Source organism: Staurois parvus, unplaced genomic scaffold (assembly GCF_062004578.1).
Source record: "Staurois parvus isolate SC_StPar_1 unplaced genomic scaffold, SC_StPar_1.0 ptg000287l, whole genome shotgun sequence".
NCBI classification, from domain to species: domain Eukaryota; kingdom Metazoa; phylum Chordata; class Amphibia; order Anura; family Ranidae; genus Staurois; species Staurois parvus.
The window spans coordinates 3,069,119-3,084,731 of NW_028318083.1; the positions used below are offsets into that span (position 1 = coordinate 3,069,119).

Sequence of the window (15,613 nt, forward strand, 5' to 3'; positions counted from 1 at the left end):
ACTCTATCCATCTGGACCATCCAGGGTTGCACGGCACTCATCAGTGAACAGGACTGTTTGAAAATTAGTCTTCATGTATTTTTCTGCCCAATGCAGCCATTTCTACTTGTGAGCATTGGTTAGTGGTGGCCGAATATCTGTTTGCTGCTATGTAATGGTATTTTAGCAGCTGCTCTCTTGATCTGATGCATGGATCTGGCAGAAATCTTCCTCAATGTGCCTTTATCTGCACGAACCCGTCTTTGCTCTGAATCAGCCACAAATCTCTTAATAGTGCGATGAACAAGTTTTCGTGAAATATCTAATGTTTTCATACCTCGTCCAAGGCTTTTAACCATTTCACTCTTTTCAGCAGCAGAGAGATCCTTTTTCTTTCCCATATTGCTTGAAAATAGTGCTCTGCTTAATAATGTGGAACACCCTCCTTTAGTAGGTTTTCCTTAAATTGGGCTCACCTGCCAATCTAATTATCACAGGTGTCCGAGATTGTTTTCAGTGATCAAAAGAGCCCTGACACACAATGCCATCCATGAGTTAAACTGAAAAACAAAATATTTAATCTTTGTGACACTTAAATAGAATTTGCATAATATTTTGGAACAGGGTGTAAATTTCTCAAACAGGGAACAAGAAATGGCAAAACCCATAGGCAAACAACGGTCCACAAAAACGCGCCCCTGCCATTTGGAACCCAGTAGACAGAGACAACTGGGATGCACGGGCAATAGGCGAAGTGCCGCCTCAATATCAGTTTTCGCCAACAAGGAACCCCGACCATACTGCCGCACCCACGACACCGCCGCATCGAAAGAAGTATAAGAAACTGTACACAGATCTGGGTCAATAGCGTCATTGACTGAACCCCTCTCAGCTGCGACAGATGATGGAGGAGTCTATATTTATTGGGCTCCTCCTTAGGAACAACACCTAACAGTGAAATGACAAGATCAGGCAATGGCGGGCAAACGGGTCAGCCATGCGACCCAAGAACACCTCCTTGTCCAACTTAGCAAGAACAACGTCCAGATGCAGACGCGCCGATCTTAAATTATCCACCACGGGAGGAACAATCTCCAAAGCACACGGGATCAAAAAAACGTCCTCGAAACCCTGTTGCAATAGGCAACACGCCACCCAATCAGGGTACAGCTTTGAAAACGGCACCATCCTTCCTACCTTCATTGGCGTCTTCCCTTTTTCCAGCATCGCCTCCTCTCCCCCTTCCCTGTTTAAAGCACCGGGACAAGGAATGGAACCCCGCACAGCCCGAGCATTTGTGACGGAAGCGGCATCCAGATCCAAACTTGCACGGTCCCTCGTTGAGTTGCCAGCAATATCCTTTACGATGCGCGGCCAGCTGTGCAACCGAGGCTGCACCACAGACACCCCCTGGAAAGGGATGAGTGGTAGTCTGCACGGGTGTCATCAGCTTCATCCACAATCCAATATTCTTGTGGTCCCAACACAAATATGGCCGAAACCAACTTGCGTTGCCGAAACTGCTCATCATAACACAACCACGCGATCCCCCCATAAACCCCCTGGCTTCCCCGATGGAATCCAAGTAACAAAAGAGGTGAACAATGTTCCGGTGTCCTCTCACCTATAATGCTTGCCAAGATGGCAAACGCCTGAAGCCAATTAGAGAAAGTGCGAGGAATCAAACGATACCGCCGTTTCTCCTCCTCCCTCCTACTCTCATCCGGCCAAACTTTGTCCAAGTTGAATTTCTCCAACGGCAACAAAGAGAAGATCTCCACATACTTACCCCTCCAAATGACCTCCTTCACCTACAGCTTCAGATGAGCTTCCAAGGACCCCTTAAAGCACACATAGACATCGCATTTAGCCGCATCTGCTAAACGCACCCCATCAAACCCCGGCACCACCTTTTCCCTGCCATTGGTCCCAGAACCACCAACAACCATATCCCCCACCACAGCCTCAGAGCCAGCGCCAGAGGAAACACTCAACACCGGGGCCACCATTGATCTTCTGCTGCTGCCCGCAATTGGGAGAACATCCCATCCAAATCACACATGGTCTATTTTTCTTCACAGGTACCAGACAAAGACTGAAGAAACCTCACCCGCACAAGCTCCGACTGACACCCAATGTCACGTACCTGGATAGTGAGCCTGACGTGAAGAGGCAGGCTTCCCGTACAACTCCGGCTCAAGGACTGCTGATGGTGAGACGGCGGTCGCAGGGGCACGGTGGGGTATGAGTGCCTGTGATCAGTCCGGTAATAGCAGGTGAGCTGATGAGTTGTAGACAAGGAGCAGGGTTCTGATGTAGCCGTGCGGGATGGATGAATACTCGAGCGCAGCGTGCTGAGGATGCAGGGTCAAACGAGCCGGGTTCGGTATCAGTCAGGCAGATCAGGCTTACAGTGGCAGGAGGAAGAGTAGTCAGGTCAGAGGCCAGCTCAGCAACGGAAGATCAATCAGACAGGAGTGGAGACAGAAGAATAATCCAAGACAAGCCAGAGGTCAGGGCAGGAAGCAATCAAGCGGAGATCAGGAACAGGCTGGTTCGGTATCAGGAGACAATCACTGGAATCAGGGAACACGAGCAGGGAAAAGACCATACGGCAATGGGACAACTACTGCAGCCAGTTTAAATAGCCCTTTTGGCACCAGCATTAGTGACAGGTGCGCGCCCGCATGTGTGAGTGCGCATATTTGTGCACTGCGGAACTTCACATGCACTATGGGCAGGTCTTACCTGACACTCGACAAGTCCCAACCCCTCTCCTCATCCTGGAAAGACCACCCTCATACTCAATTTCTCCAGTCAGGTGAGTAACCACCCCTCCCTAATGAATATACTCCCACCCTATTCAAATCTCCACCTGGTCTGCAAGCCCCAGTCATGCTGGCCCTCCCCTTAGCTTCGCTCAGTTCTAGGCCATGTACTCATCATTAAAAGACCCATCACTACACTCACCGGCCACTTTATTAGGTACAACTTGCTAGTGCTAAGAAAATCTCCCCCACTCTATTACATGACCACCACCAATCATTGATAGAAGGCAGGATGGATCCATGCTTTCATGTTGTTTACGCCAAATTCTGACCCTACCATGTGAATGTCACAGCTGAACCAGTCTGCCCATTCTCCTCCGACCTCTAAAAAATAAACAAGACATTTTTGTCACAACACAACTGCCACTCATTGGATATTCTATTTTCAGACCATTTTCTGTAAACCCTAGAGATGGTTGCATGTGAAAATCCCAGTAACTCACCAGTTTTGAAATACTCAGACCAGCCCGTCTGGCACCAACAACCATGCCACGTTCAAAGTCACTTAAATCCCTTTCTTCCCTATTCTGATACTTGGTGTGAACTTTGGCAAGTCGTCTTCACCATGTTTAAATACCTAAATGCATTGAGTTGCTGCCATGTGATTGGCTGATTAGGAATTTGTGTTATCAAGCAATTGATCAGGTGTACCTAATAAAGTGGCTGGTGAGTGTATATTGATATATTCCAAACAGGAAACAGAGGGCTCAATTCACGAAGCAGTATTTTCCTCTTTAAAATCTGACATAAAATAGCTCATAGAGGTTTTCAAACATTTTTTTGCAATTCACAAAAAAACACTACTAAAATATGCTATGTGGTATTTCACCGAAATGTGTAGTATTTATCTCATGAAACCATTCAGAATTTCATCTCATGATGGGATATCCATGTGGGACAGATACAGTGGAGAAGGATTAGAACCCCTGTCAGTTTTTTCGCCATCTATGTCCCATTGGGGTGATTCACCTTCACTTCATGTCCCACAGCCAAAACAGGAAGTGAAAGGAAATCCCTACAAATTAAAATACCGCATGCCTGGACCACTACTTTTTTAATTCATGCATTTAATTATTTATTACCTTTTGTGAACTGACTTTAATACTGTTTTATGTGGTATTTGCTAAGCTGTTTTGAATTTGGAGGTAAATACTGTAAAATGTAATAGTGATTGGACATTTTCAGCATCGCATATGATATTTAGGAAAAAAAGTCATATCACCTAAATGTGCATGTGATCTGCTTTAGTGAATGGAGCCCAATATGAGTGGAAATTGTATTATGACAATGACCATTGGGGACAAGACAGGCAGTAATCTCTATACAACATGGTTCTGATTCTAACCTGTTAACACAGTTCTGTCATTGTTATAAGCTATTTTACTAAGAAACCTATGATGTATTAAAAAATAATATTGGACTAAAATGTATCTGAGCCCCACAAACTAAAAACTCTATTTAATTAATTTTTAATATTCACCGCAAACTCATCCATCCGTCCAACCATGTCTCCATTCTTCATTTTGTTGCAAAATCACTTTGAAAAACACCACCCTAGCATTTCTAGCCATGGCTATCTTGAGTGAGGGCAGATGATTCATGTAACATTTACTTCCTGGAATCTATCTGCCTTTAGATCAGGCATGCAGGCAAGAGGGCATGCTTAGCTGAGAAAGCCTCTCCTTCCCTACTCCACATGAAAGAAATGTCCATGAAGACTCCTAGAATGTATAACTACCTACATACCATTTAACATGGTGTCCTATGGGACACGTTAACATCTATGTGTTTTCAGCCACTGCATTTTTGGAAAGGGTCAGGGACTTTTTTCCCACAGCAAATTGCAACACGTATAGGTGTGAACCAGGCTTAAAATAAGTGAACATACTGTTCTTTCTGTTTATTAATGCTAGTTGCATAAGGATTAAAAATAGTCCATGTTGATTGAGAGAGTTTAGTTCCGCTGTCTGACACAAAGGAGTCTATTAATTAAAAAAACTGCTGTGTGAATGCCTCAAGTATTCGAACAGCTATTCTGGAATAATAATAATAATGCTATATTCTCCTGAAATACCTCAGACAGGAAAATACTACACTGCAATAGCTACTAGAGCTAATGATCATCACTGATGATCAGTGCCCAGTAGTGCCGCCCATCAGTGCCATCACTCAGTGCCACCAGTCAGTGTTGCCCATCAGTGCTGCCTATCAGTGCCATCTATCAGTGTCCATCATTGCAGCATATCAATGCAGCATCATCAGTACAGCATCAATGCCCACCAGTGCCACCTCATCAGTACAGCCTCATCAGTGCCCATCAGTGCTGCCTATCAGCGCAACCTCATCAACGCACATCAGTGAAGGAGAAAAATTACCTGTTTGAAAAATGTTATAATAGAAACAAAGAAAAACTTTTTTTTTCACATTTTTTGCTCTTTTTTTTTATAGTGCAAAAAATAAAACACCCAGTGGCAATTAAACACAACCAAAAGAAAGCTCTATGTGTGTGAAAAAATGATAAACATTTCATATGGGTACAGTGTTGCATGACCGCGCAATTTTCATTCAAAGTGCGACAGCACTGAAAGCTGAGGCCTGGGCATGAAGGGGGTAAAAATGCCGGTAGGCAAGTGGTTAATTACCAATCTGCTCAGATAATCTTTATATGGCCAATGGTGTGTGAGGTGAGATTTTATGTAAAAATAGTACACTGTTCATAAGTTAAAGGGCAATATGCTCTTCATCCAGAGCGCAAACTTTTAAAGGGATCTAGACTAACTACATATTCCCAAGGTATGTTCAGTTTTTACTGATTTAGGGCTCATTCACAATATACATGCAGAAAAACTGATGGAAACTGACATGCAGATTTCACTTGCAGAGGCATCACTTTACATCGGTTTTCATGTGTGCTTCACTGAGTTTTAGTCACCGGTCACACCACTGCGATTTAAAATCATGTGATTTGTGTGCGATTTCAGGTGCAATTTCTGATGACTTTATTGCTACTTGTAAAGATTTTCAAAGATTTCTTGCAAATTGCATTACGATTTACATTATATTTGTATGTGAAATCACAACAAAACTGCAGCAAAAAGCAATGCAAGAACTACTTTAGAAATGGCTCTGCAGCAAATTGCACATGTTATGACACTGACATTCGCATTCATTAGATGAGATTTCACGTGCCATTTCAATTCGCAAATTGAACCTGAAAACAAAAACCTGAAATCGCACCAGTATACCTGGGCACTTATACACATTGCAGATTCCTGCTCAGAAAAAATCCATAGGTGATACTAATGTTGTGAACAGGGCACATAGAGAACAACTGATATTGCTGTGCCCTTGCTCAACATGTGCAGAAAAACTGACTTCTTTGCACCCTGGTGTGAATCAACCCATTAGGGATGGTTCACACCAATCAAACAACAACAAAGAAAAATTCACAGCTCAACTCTATAACCAGCCTGCAATCAATCAAATTATCCTAAGGGCCAGTTCATACTGCATGCATTTCAGTTTTTTCTGCATCCAAAAACGTACAGAAAGTAGGTTATATGCTTGTCAATGTCATAGTTCACATCAGTGCTTGCAGTTCCAGTGCGTTCCCACTGCAGAAAAAAATGTAGAACAAGCTGAATTTTTCCTGCACAGAACTGTACTGGAATGCAGTAAAACACATAAAAAACGCATCGGAACGCACCAAAACACAACAAAAATGCACTGGAACGCACATGTCCCTATTTAAATTGAAGAAAAAGAGAGGGTGAAAAATTGAAGTGGAACACATTAAAAAACGCACTCGCAGAAACATATTTGGAACTCATCTATACTGCGTTTCTATGGTGTGAACCAGCCCTAACAGTTCATGTTAAAAACATTTGCAAATACATGAGTAAGTTGCAGAGCCACTTCACGGCACCATAGCATTATTTGCAGTCCTAACTCTATAAACATTTGAGAGCCTCTATAGTAGGAGCACATATATATTAGTGGATTCAGAGCAGAAAGGACATGGTGAAACCAGCAGCTATATCTTCATACCAGATGAAATTAATCACATTCCACGTCCATGTTCGGCTCTGAGTGGAGAAGTTCCTTTTTCTAATCTGAGTTTACCAGCACTCATTGGAGAAGTCCGTTTTGGGTATATAAAAGAAAGTGCAGCGCTGAAAAATTATATAGTTCTGGGGTAAATCATAGTAAAATCATAGTCAAAAGTAAAAATCAAGATAAAATCACAAATCCATAAAATGATAATATAATAATATAATAAAACTGGTGACAGTTCGTGGCAGGTGATAGGTACAGGAGTTGATAGTGACTTCACGTTCCAGTGGCGAGGTGATAAATAGTAAAAATACACACTCACCAGATGCGTATCTTTCAATACGCATATAATCAATATAACCAGAGGTCCCCCTCATGGGATGGGATGGATGAGCTGAGCTGTCTTAACGGACTCTCCTCCCCCTGGGTATTGGGCAGCCAAACGGTTGTCTCTCTTGGTATGAATCCCCGGGTGTCACCATGGAAGCCTCTTAGGTAAATGGGCAGGATAACTCGTACTGGATCTGCTGTCCTCCTCTACACTGGTGGGCTGGTGTTAACAAATGGAAATGGTTCTTGTGCCATGAAGTGTGGGCTCAAATTTATTTACTTCTTGGACATACTGAAAGGGACTGGATCAGACATTGTTGGAATCCTATATGTTATATATACTTCCCAAATATATTGCAATAAATTTGAAATGCTACAAATTTGGCCACATTCAATATATTTCAAAACATATTTCAAAATATATATATATATATATATACTGCATTTTGAAATGTGTTTTTATTACAAAATATATGAAAAAATATTTTTAAAAATACATTTCAAATATACTGTATGTCTTTAAAAATAAAAATCTACATTTTTGGAATGCATTTACAAATATACGTAAAAATATATGTTAAAATTACTTTTTTATATGTTAAAAAAAATCTGCTGAGTATATTTTAAAAATATATATCTTTAAAATATATGGCAATATATTTGGGAAGAATATTTTTAAAATATATTTCAAATATATTTTTCTTCCTTATTTTACTTTATTATTTGTCAGACAGCTTCACATGGTTGCTTACTTTTAATAAACATACTACACTATAATACGCTGTCTCTGGGCTTGGTTTATGATCTTCCACTTTAGAAGGGACCCCACTCCTGGACAGACAGCTGACTGAAGATGGAAATTGAGCAGATTTGCCCTTAAGTGTCAGTCCGTTCTATGCTGGTTTGCTGCTTGCTTCTGGAGAGATCCCACCCCTAGATAGACCTCTGACTGGAGATGGGAATTGAGCAGATTTACCCCTAAGTGTCAGTCCGTTCTATGCTGGTTTGCTGCTTGCTTCTGGAGAGATCCCACCCCTAGATAGACCTCTGACTGAAGATGGGAATTGAGCAGATTTACCCCTAAGTGTCAGTCCATTCTATGATGGTTTGCTACTTGCTTATGGTGAGTACATAATGGTGGGGGAATAACATGGAAGTCACAGAAGTCACTAATATTTATTCTTCGATTGATCACATCACAATTTTGGGACTATTGTTTGGTCTAGTTCCCTACTTTGGGACATATTATTGTGTATCACTTGTACATTTGTCATTTCATATGTTCAATATCTATATTGTGTGTTGACACTGTTTTACATTTATTCTATCTTTTTCATGCGCTGCACCTATTTATATCAGCTACAAAAACTGTGCTTACCCCAGCCGTGTTTACCGGCCCTCCTCTGTTCCCTGCGCCAGCATCTTAACTGTGGGCACCTGACTGTGGCAGCTTGTGGATTCACAGCTGGAAGCCCAGTGCGCATACATGAGCAGTGCTGCGCATTGTGAATGATCCCACAGTCTTCTGGGACCTGTCACATGTGCCAGAAAACTGAAAGAGGGAGGAGAACTTCCGATTACCCTGGCGGTCGGAGCGGGTACCTGTCAGAATCGGGTACCAGCTCTTCCCCCGTTCCCCAAAAGTGCCAATTCTTAACTGGGAGCTGGGGACAAGTCCTTAAAGCGGAAAGTACCCTTTTGAATGGATCTCCGCTTTAACTCATAGTATGCCTGCTCTTTTCACAAAACTGCTGTATTCCTGAAATTCAGCTTTAAATGGTTTATCCTAGCGCTCTTACTGCCACTTTTGCTGGACAGACTTCTGTTACTTCCTCCTCCCCTTCCGTTGCTTTTTTTCCCATTCCCTCTCTTCTGTAATCTCCCCTTTATCCACCACTTTAACAAATCATACCACCAACTCAACTTAATTGATAAGGCCACAAGGGATCAAGTGTCAATGTCAATGTCCACTTACTAACTACGTAGATACAGTATATACCCTTTACAGTGTAATGTGAACTACACTTATACTATAAAGAAAATTCCATCTTACAGTTCACCTATGACTAACATTGTGAAAACCTTGTGAATTTATTGCTTACGAGAAAATATGTGTCTTTGCAGTAGATCCAGTTTAATTTCCAGCTTAATCCAATTAGTAAAATGTGTGTATCTTGGGTGAAAGCTACGTGAAACTTGGGTGAAAATATTTATAAATAGCTCCCTAAGCCCTGTTTCACCAGTGCGACTTGTCATGCAACTTGCAAGTTCAAAGTCGCATGACAAGTTGCACCGCATTACCATCAATGGAACCGTTCTAATCCATGCCACTCAAGTCACAGCGAACTTGAAAAAATGTTCCTGCACTACTTTTCTGCAACTTCATTGCAACTTGCCTTGACTTCTATTCTGAGTGTCAAGAAGCTACAATGACGTCGCACAGCAAAGTCAGAACACAAAGCCAAATGACTTTGCAGTCGCACTAATGTGAACTGGGACTAACTGTTAATTTAACTTTTTTCTTTAATATTTCATTTTAAATGTTGGGACCTGGATGTAGGTGGAGGGGGTTGTGACCCAAGGCATACGTTTGTATTTTAAAAGTTGTTGTAGGATTTGTGATACTTTTGAAACCATATCAGACATGCAATTTTCAGAAACTGAAACTCAAAGTAACATATCAGCACACCTACTTACTTTGTTCTTCTTCCTGTAGAGAGTGAAAAAAAAATGCTTCTCTTCTGCCAGTCTTCTGCTGAAAGAGCACCGTGCAGATGTGGTTAACTATCCGGCACGCACAAAACAGGAGGACGTAACATATGACTTTAACAGAACACAAAGCTTATTGCCACTTTCATTTTATTAGCAAAACAAAAATTATTATTGATGCATAAAAGAGAAGCAAAATTTTAGCTGTCCTAAAGAAGAAAAACCGCCTTGCACATGAACATGCACATGCAGCAAATGAGCTGCGCCACATAGACATTAATAAATGTTCCCCTTTAAACACAATCAATAATAAACATTATAAATTTTGTGTTTTATAAAACACATCTAAATCCAAAAACAAACGTGTTTTAGAAACATAACAAAATCCAAAAACAAATTTTTAAAATTTTGTAATCCTTAGGTCTCATTACCATCTGTGCTATGCACATCAGTGCATGTGTTTTTCTTTTTTTTTTTTTTTTTTGCGCAACAGTGTAGGACAGCCCATTCACCTGAATGGGCTACCCTACTTGTGACAAATGTGTCAAAATACCGCTTGTACCTTTCTCAGGAGAAGATCTTGGCTCCTTTGTTTGCCACACTTTTTGTCATGTGACAAAACGACAGATTCCTAGCCAAGTTTGGGGTGTCATTAAGAAATAATGGTACTGAAAGTGCATTGCTTGTTTTGTGCTTGTTTTTCACATTCCCAGGAATGCACGCAGAAATGTACATTGTACCCAGAATGCGAAGATGTGAATGTGGCCTTAGATGTGGTAGCTGCATTAGGTTTCTTTTTTTAAGGCTTTTTGCCCTGTGTTTTAAATGGTGATCTTGCCAATAACATACTTTCTGTCCTAGGCTGATCTCCTAATTTAGACTACAAACAACTCCCCTCTCCTCATTTCAGTTACATAGAAGAATGGTACTTTGTAGTTCACAGAAGACAGCTGAGAAAGGTACGAACATTTTGTCATTGATGGGAAAATGAATTCCAGAGTTTATCAAGACATTTTGCAGGAAAATGTACGACCATCTGTCCGCCAACTGAAGCTCCGCAGAGGATGGGTGATGCAACAGGACAATAACCCAAAGCATACAAGTAATTCAACAAAACAATGGCTGCAACAGCACAGAATACGCCTTCTGGAGTGGCCCAGTCAGAGTCCTGACCTCAACCCGATTGAAATGCTGTGGCATGACCTTAAGAGAGCGATTCACACCAGACATCCCAAGAATATTGCTACACTGAAACAGTTTTGTGAAGAGGATTGGTCCAAAATTACTCCAGATCATTGTGCAGGTCTGATCTGCAACTACAGGAAATGTTTGGCTGAGGTTATTGCTGCCAAAGGAGGGTCAACCAGTTATTAAGTCCAAAGGCTTACATACTTTTTCCTCCCTGCACTGTGAATGTTTACATGTTATGTGCAATTAAACCATGGCAACATCTAATGTTTGTGTAGTATTATGTTCAGCAGACTGTGTTCTTCTATTGTTGTGACTTAGATGACGTTCAGAGCACATTTTATGCCCAATTCATGCAAAACTCCACGTAATCCCAAGGGGTTCACATACTTTTTCTTGCAACTGTATATATATTACATTACATATTTTTCTTTGGTTTAGATATGCTTTAAAACTAATTGTTATTTCTATACTATTAAAACTAATTTGTTCCACTGAACCATACTCAGGGGGAGGCATTTTCAAAGTATCTGGCTTTTCCCCAAGGACGCAGAAGCACAATAAAAACAAATGCCAGATATCTTTTAGACTAGAGTTATAATTCCTTTGTGAATAAAACCCTCACTGGCTCCTTTCTTTTAGAACATATATGAGCTGGTACTAGAACACACATGCATTATAGCATCTTGCTTTATTTTTCTGGCCACACCAGAGAGCAATAAGGAGGCAGGGCTGGAGTGGTTCTTATGTAAGGCCTGGTTCACACCTATGCCTTTTTCAGTGCGTTTTCAGTTTTGCAAAAATGCACTACAGGCCATTTAATATGGTTTCCTAAGGGACTGTAAAATGCACCCAGAAAAAGCATCAACTGCAACCTGCATAGGTGTGAACCAGGCCTTAGGGCGGCCATACCTGGATCGAAATTCAGCGGGTTCACCAGGGACCGGCTGAGTTTCAAACCATGTAAAGGCAGGCTGGATCTACAGAAGTCGATCTATCATCAACCACATAGCTGGGAACTATCCATCTTCTGCTTGTAGACTCTAGCGCAAAACTTTGATTGCCCAGTTTTTTTTACAGCCTAGGTGGCCTATGAAAAATCCCATCCTGGGAGCCAATAGCTTTCTGGGGTAATGTGGTCCCTTTGAGAATAACATCAAATGACTTTATAGTATATTTAGAAATTATGATTAATATAGTCTTAAAATGGCCACATCCATCGATTACTCAGATCAACAAAATTTACCAGAAAATATTGGAAATTATGTCTATTTAAGCAATCCATTCTGTAAGGGTTAGGTCTCATCTCAGATGACCACAGGTGCAGTGCACGTCACCTTTAGCAGTCACTGTTCGAGGGATCTTTATGTGATTTACTGGTACTTGGGTTCCCCGGGACTTAAAGTGATTCTAAAGGCTTATTTTTTTTTTTAATAACAAACATGTCTTTACTTACCTGCTGTGTGCAGAGGTTTTGCACACAGCAACCTGGATCCTCCTCTTTCCAGGGCCCCAGCTGGTGCTTGTGGCCCCTCCCTCTTCTTGGGTGCTCCCACAGCAATCAGCTTGCTACAGGGGCACCCGCTGCTCCGTGTATTCATTCACACACAGAGCAGTGGCTCGGTCCCACCACGCCCCCTCTCTCTTCTCATTGGCTCACTGTGATTGACAGCAGTGGGAGCCAATGGCTCCTGCTTCTGTCTCAGCCAATGAGGAGGGGAGTCCTGGGATAGCTGAGACTCCAGTGCACATCGCTGAATGGAGAGGAGGCTTAGGTGAGCATTAGGGGGGTTGGGGGGGATGCTGCACAGGGAAGGTTTTTTTACCTTCATGCATAGAATGCATGAAGGTAAAAAACCTTGAGCCTTTACAACCACTTTAAGAGACAGAATCTGAAGCACCAGATTACCTGACCTTATCAGGGGACTGATCCCAATAAAAATGAAGTAAAGACTGACAACAGAGGGTAACCAAGGTCATTGACAGAGATAACAAGGGCCAAGCATCTAAGGCAGGCCATACACAGAGCGAATTTCTTTGCACGAGTTGCAGGAAAGAAGTTCAATAATCACTGTCTTCTCCCAGTGGTGACGCAGGTGCAAGGGAAGCCATCACCACCAGGAGAAGACTGATTATTGCTCATGGCTATACCAGCCAAGAGTAATAGTTGTATGTAAAATCCGACAGGCTAGTTGTACCCAAGTTGATCAATAGATCACCTTGGGTACATTCAGCCTGCCCATACATGGTTCGAATCTTGGCTGAATCTGCCATAATTCAAACCATCTGTGGCAGACCTTAGCCAAAGGATTGAGCAAGAACCAACTAACCAAGCCAACATCAGAACAGGAGGCATTCTAGTGAGGTCAATTCACTTCGGTGGTCAGATCCAGGGAGTCCACCAGATCAAAGATAACAGGCAAAGGAGAGAACAAAACTAGGCACGAATCAGGAGTGAAAACTGGGAGACAGGAGCACATGAAATGGAACTAGACACACTTCAAGGCCAGGATAACAAGAGCAAGGACTGAAAAAAGGATACCAGATATCAGGATCACACCCTAGCTTAACTATACATTTTATAATGTCATTTCTCTTTCTTCTCCACTGATGTATAAGTCATATCATCATGTTATATAGTTTAGCATTTCTAGATGTTTCTATGCCGGTTTATGATATAAGTAAGAATGAACGTTTATAGCAAGTATCAAAGTGCCACCCCAAACAGACCACAAGAGCTTCAATAAATAACTGACACTTGACTGACACCCAAGTAATCACTAAAGAAATAGACAAGACAGAAGGTACTGTGCTCCTTAACCCGATGTCTACCAAGGTAAATTTATAAATGTCCTGGTCTTAACGTGGTTAAAACAAGCTCACAGCTGCTACTGCAACTATGACCTTGGTATTGCTGTTTTAAGTCAGGGATTGGCTTTTAAGTAAAAGTGATGACTTTTACAGTATCAGGAATGTGTCGCCCCCTGCTCTTCTGGGGAGCCTGAGATCAGGGTAAAATGCCCCAACAGGGGGAGTAGGAGGTGATCAGAAAGCATCTGTACCCTGAACTTCACTAAAATTGCATTACACCAGTTCTGGGTTCATTACTGCAACTGCATTATGTCACTTCTGGCTGCAGCAGCCATGAGCTTGGTATTATATTTATCTGTGACTGCAGCCATGAGCTTGGTATTATATTTATCTGTGACTGCAGCCATGAGCTTGGTATTATATATTTCTGCGACTGCAGCCATGAGCTTGGTATTATATTTATCTGTGACTGCAGCCATGAGCTTGGTATCATATTTTTCTGCGACTGCAGCCATGAGCTTGGTATTATATTTATCTGTGACTGCAGCCATGAGCTTGGTATTATATTTATCTGTGACTGCAGCCATGAGCTTGGTATTATATTTTTCTGCGACTGCAGCCATGAGCTTGGTATTATATTTATCTGTGACTGCAGCCATGAGCTTGGTATTATATGTTTCTGCGACTGCAGCCATGAGCTTGGTATTATATTTATCTGTGACTGCAGCCATGAGCTTGGTATTATATTTTTCTGCGACTGCAGCCATGAGCTTGGTATTATATTTATCTGTGACTGCAGCCATGAGCTTGGTATTATATTTTTCTGCGACTGCAGCCATGAGCTTGGTATTATATATTTCTGCGACTGCAGCCATGAGCTTGGTATTATATTTATCTGTGACTGCAGCCATGAGCTTGGTATTATATATTTCTGCGACTGCAGCCATGAGCTTGGTTTTATATTTTTCTGCGACTGCAGCCATGAGCTTGGTATTGTTTTTCCTGTGACTGCAGCCATGAGCTTGGTATTGTTTTTCCTGTGACTGCATTACATCACTGTGAACTTGGTATTGCTTTTAAACCAGTGATTGGCTTTGAATTATAAGGGAACACGTCTTCAGTATTGTGATGGAGGTGTGGGTGGAACAGAACACAAGCGGAGATCAAGAGGGGTTAGGGCCCCTGACAAAGGGGTTCTTTATTTTGGGGGCTGAAAAAACAGGGAGTCAGATGAGTGGAAAGTCAAAGGGCAATAATTCTAACACCGTGTGGGACATGCAGAAATTTAACAGGGTGGCAATAGAGCACATCAAGGGATAAGTCCCTTTATTCTTCTTTCCACATCAAGGGATAAGTCCAAAGGCACAGGGCAGTAGTCTAGTGCAGCACGGACTTATGCCCCGTACACACGATAAGATAACTGTACGAAACATTTCGCAGAACCACTGATCAAACCATTTTCTCTTCGTTGATGAGCAGGATGTTTTAACCAATAACGATATTGCGAACAAAAAAATCCGGTTGAACAACAGTGAAAAATGTCGTTTCGCATACAAACGACCAATTTTCTATGCGGTGGTATGACGGTCGTACAAGAAAAATCTATAAAGCGCTATCACGCATGAGCGGAAAGAGAAGATGACCCGGATGATTATGTCCAAAGAATCTTCGTAAACACGAACGAAAAATCCAAATGTTAAAAGTAGATTGGCCTA

General features: G+C 41.8%; 1 long non-coding RNA gene across 1 annotated transcript in view; it reads left to right on the forward strand.

The window, feature by feature from the left end:
- The window catches only part of LOC149458322 (uncharacterized), a 67,678-nt gene extending 56,324 nt beyond the window's left edge, over window positions 1-11,354 (forward strand). The window contains exon 2 of the long non-coding RNA XR_016313421.1: window positions 10,761-11,354. This is a non-coding gene — a long non-coding RNA (uncharacterized LOC149458322). The remainder of the gene's footprint in view (window positions 1-10,760) is intronic.
- The last annotated feature ends 4,259 nt before the right edge of the window (window positions 11,355-15,613 follow it).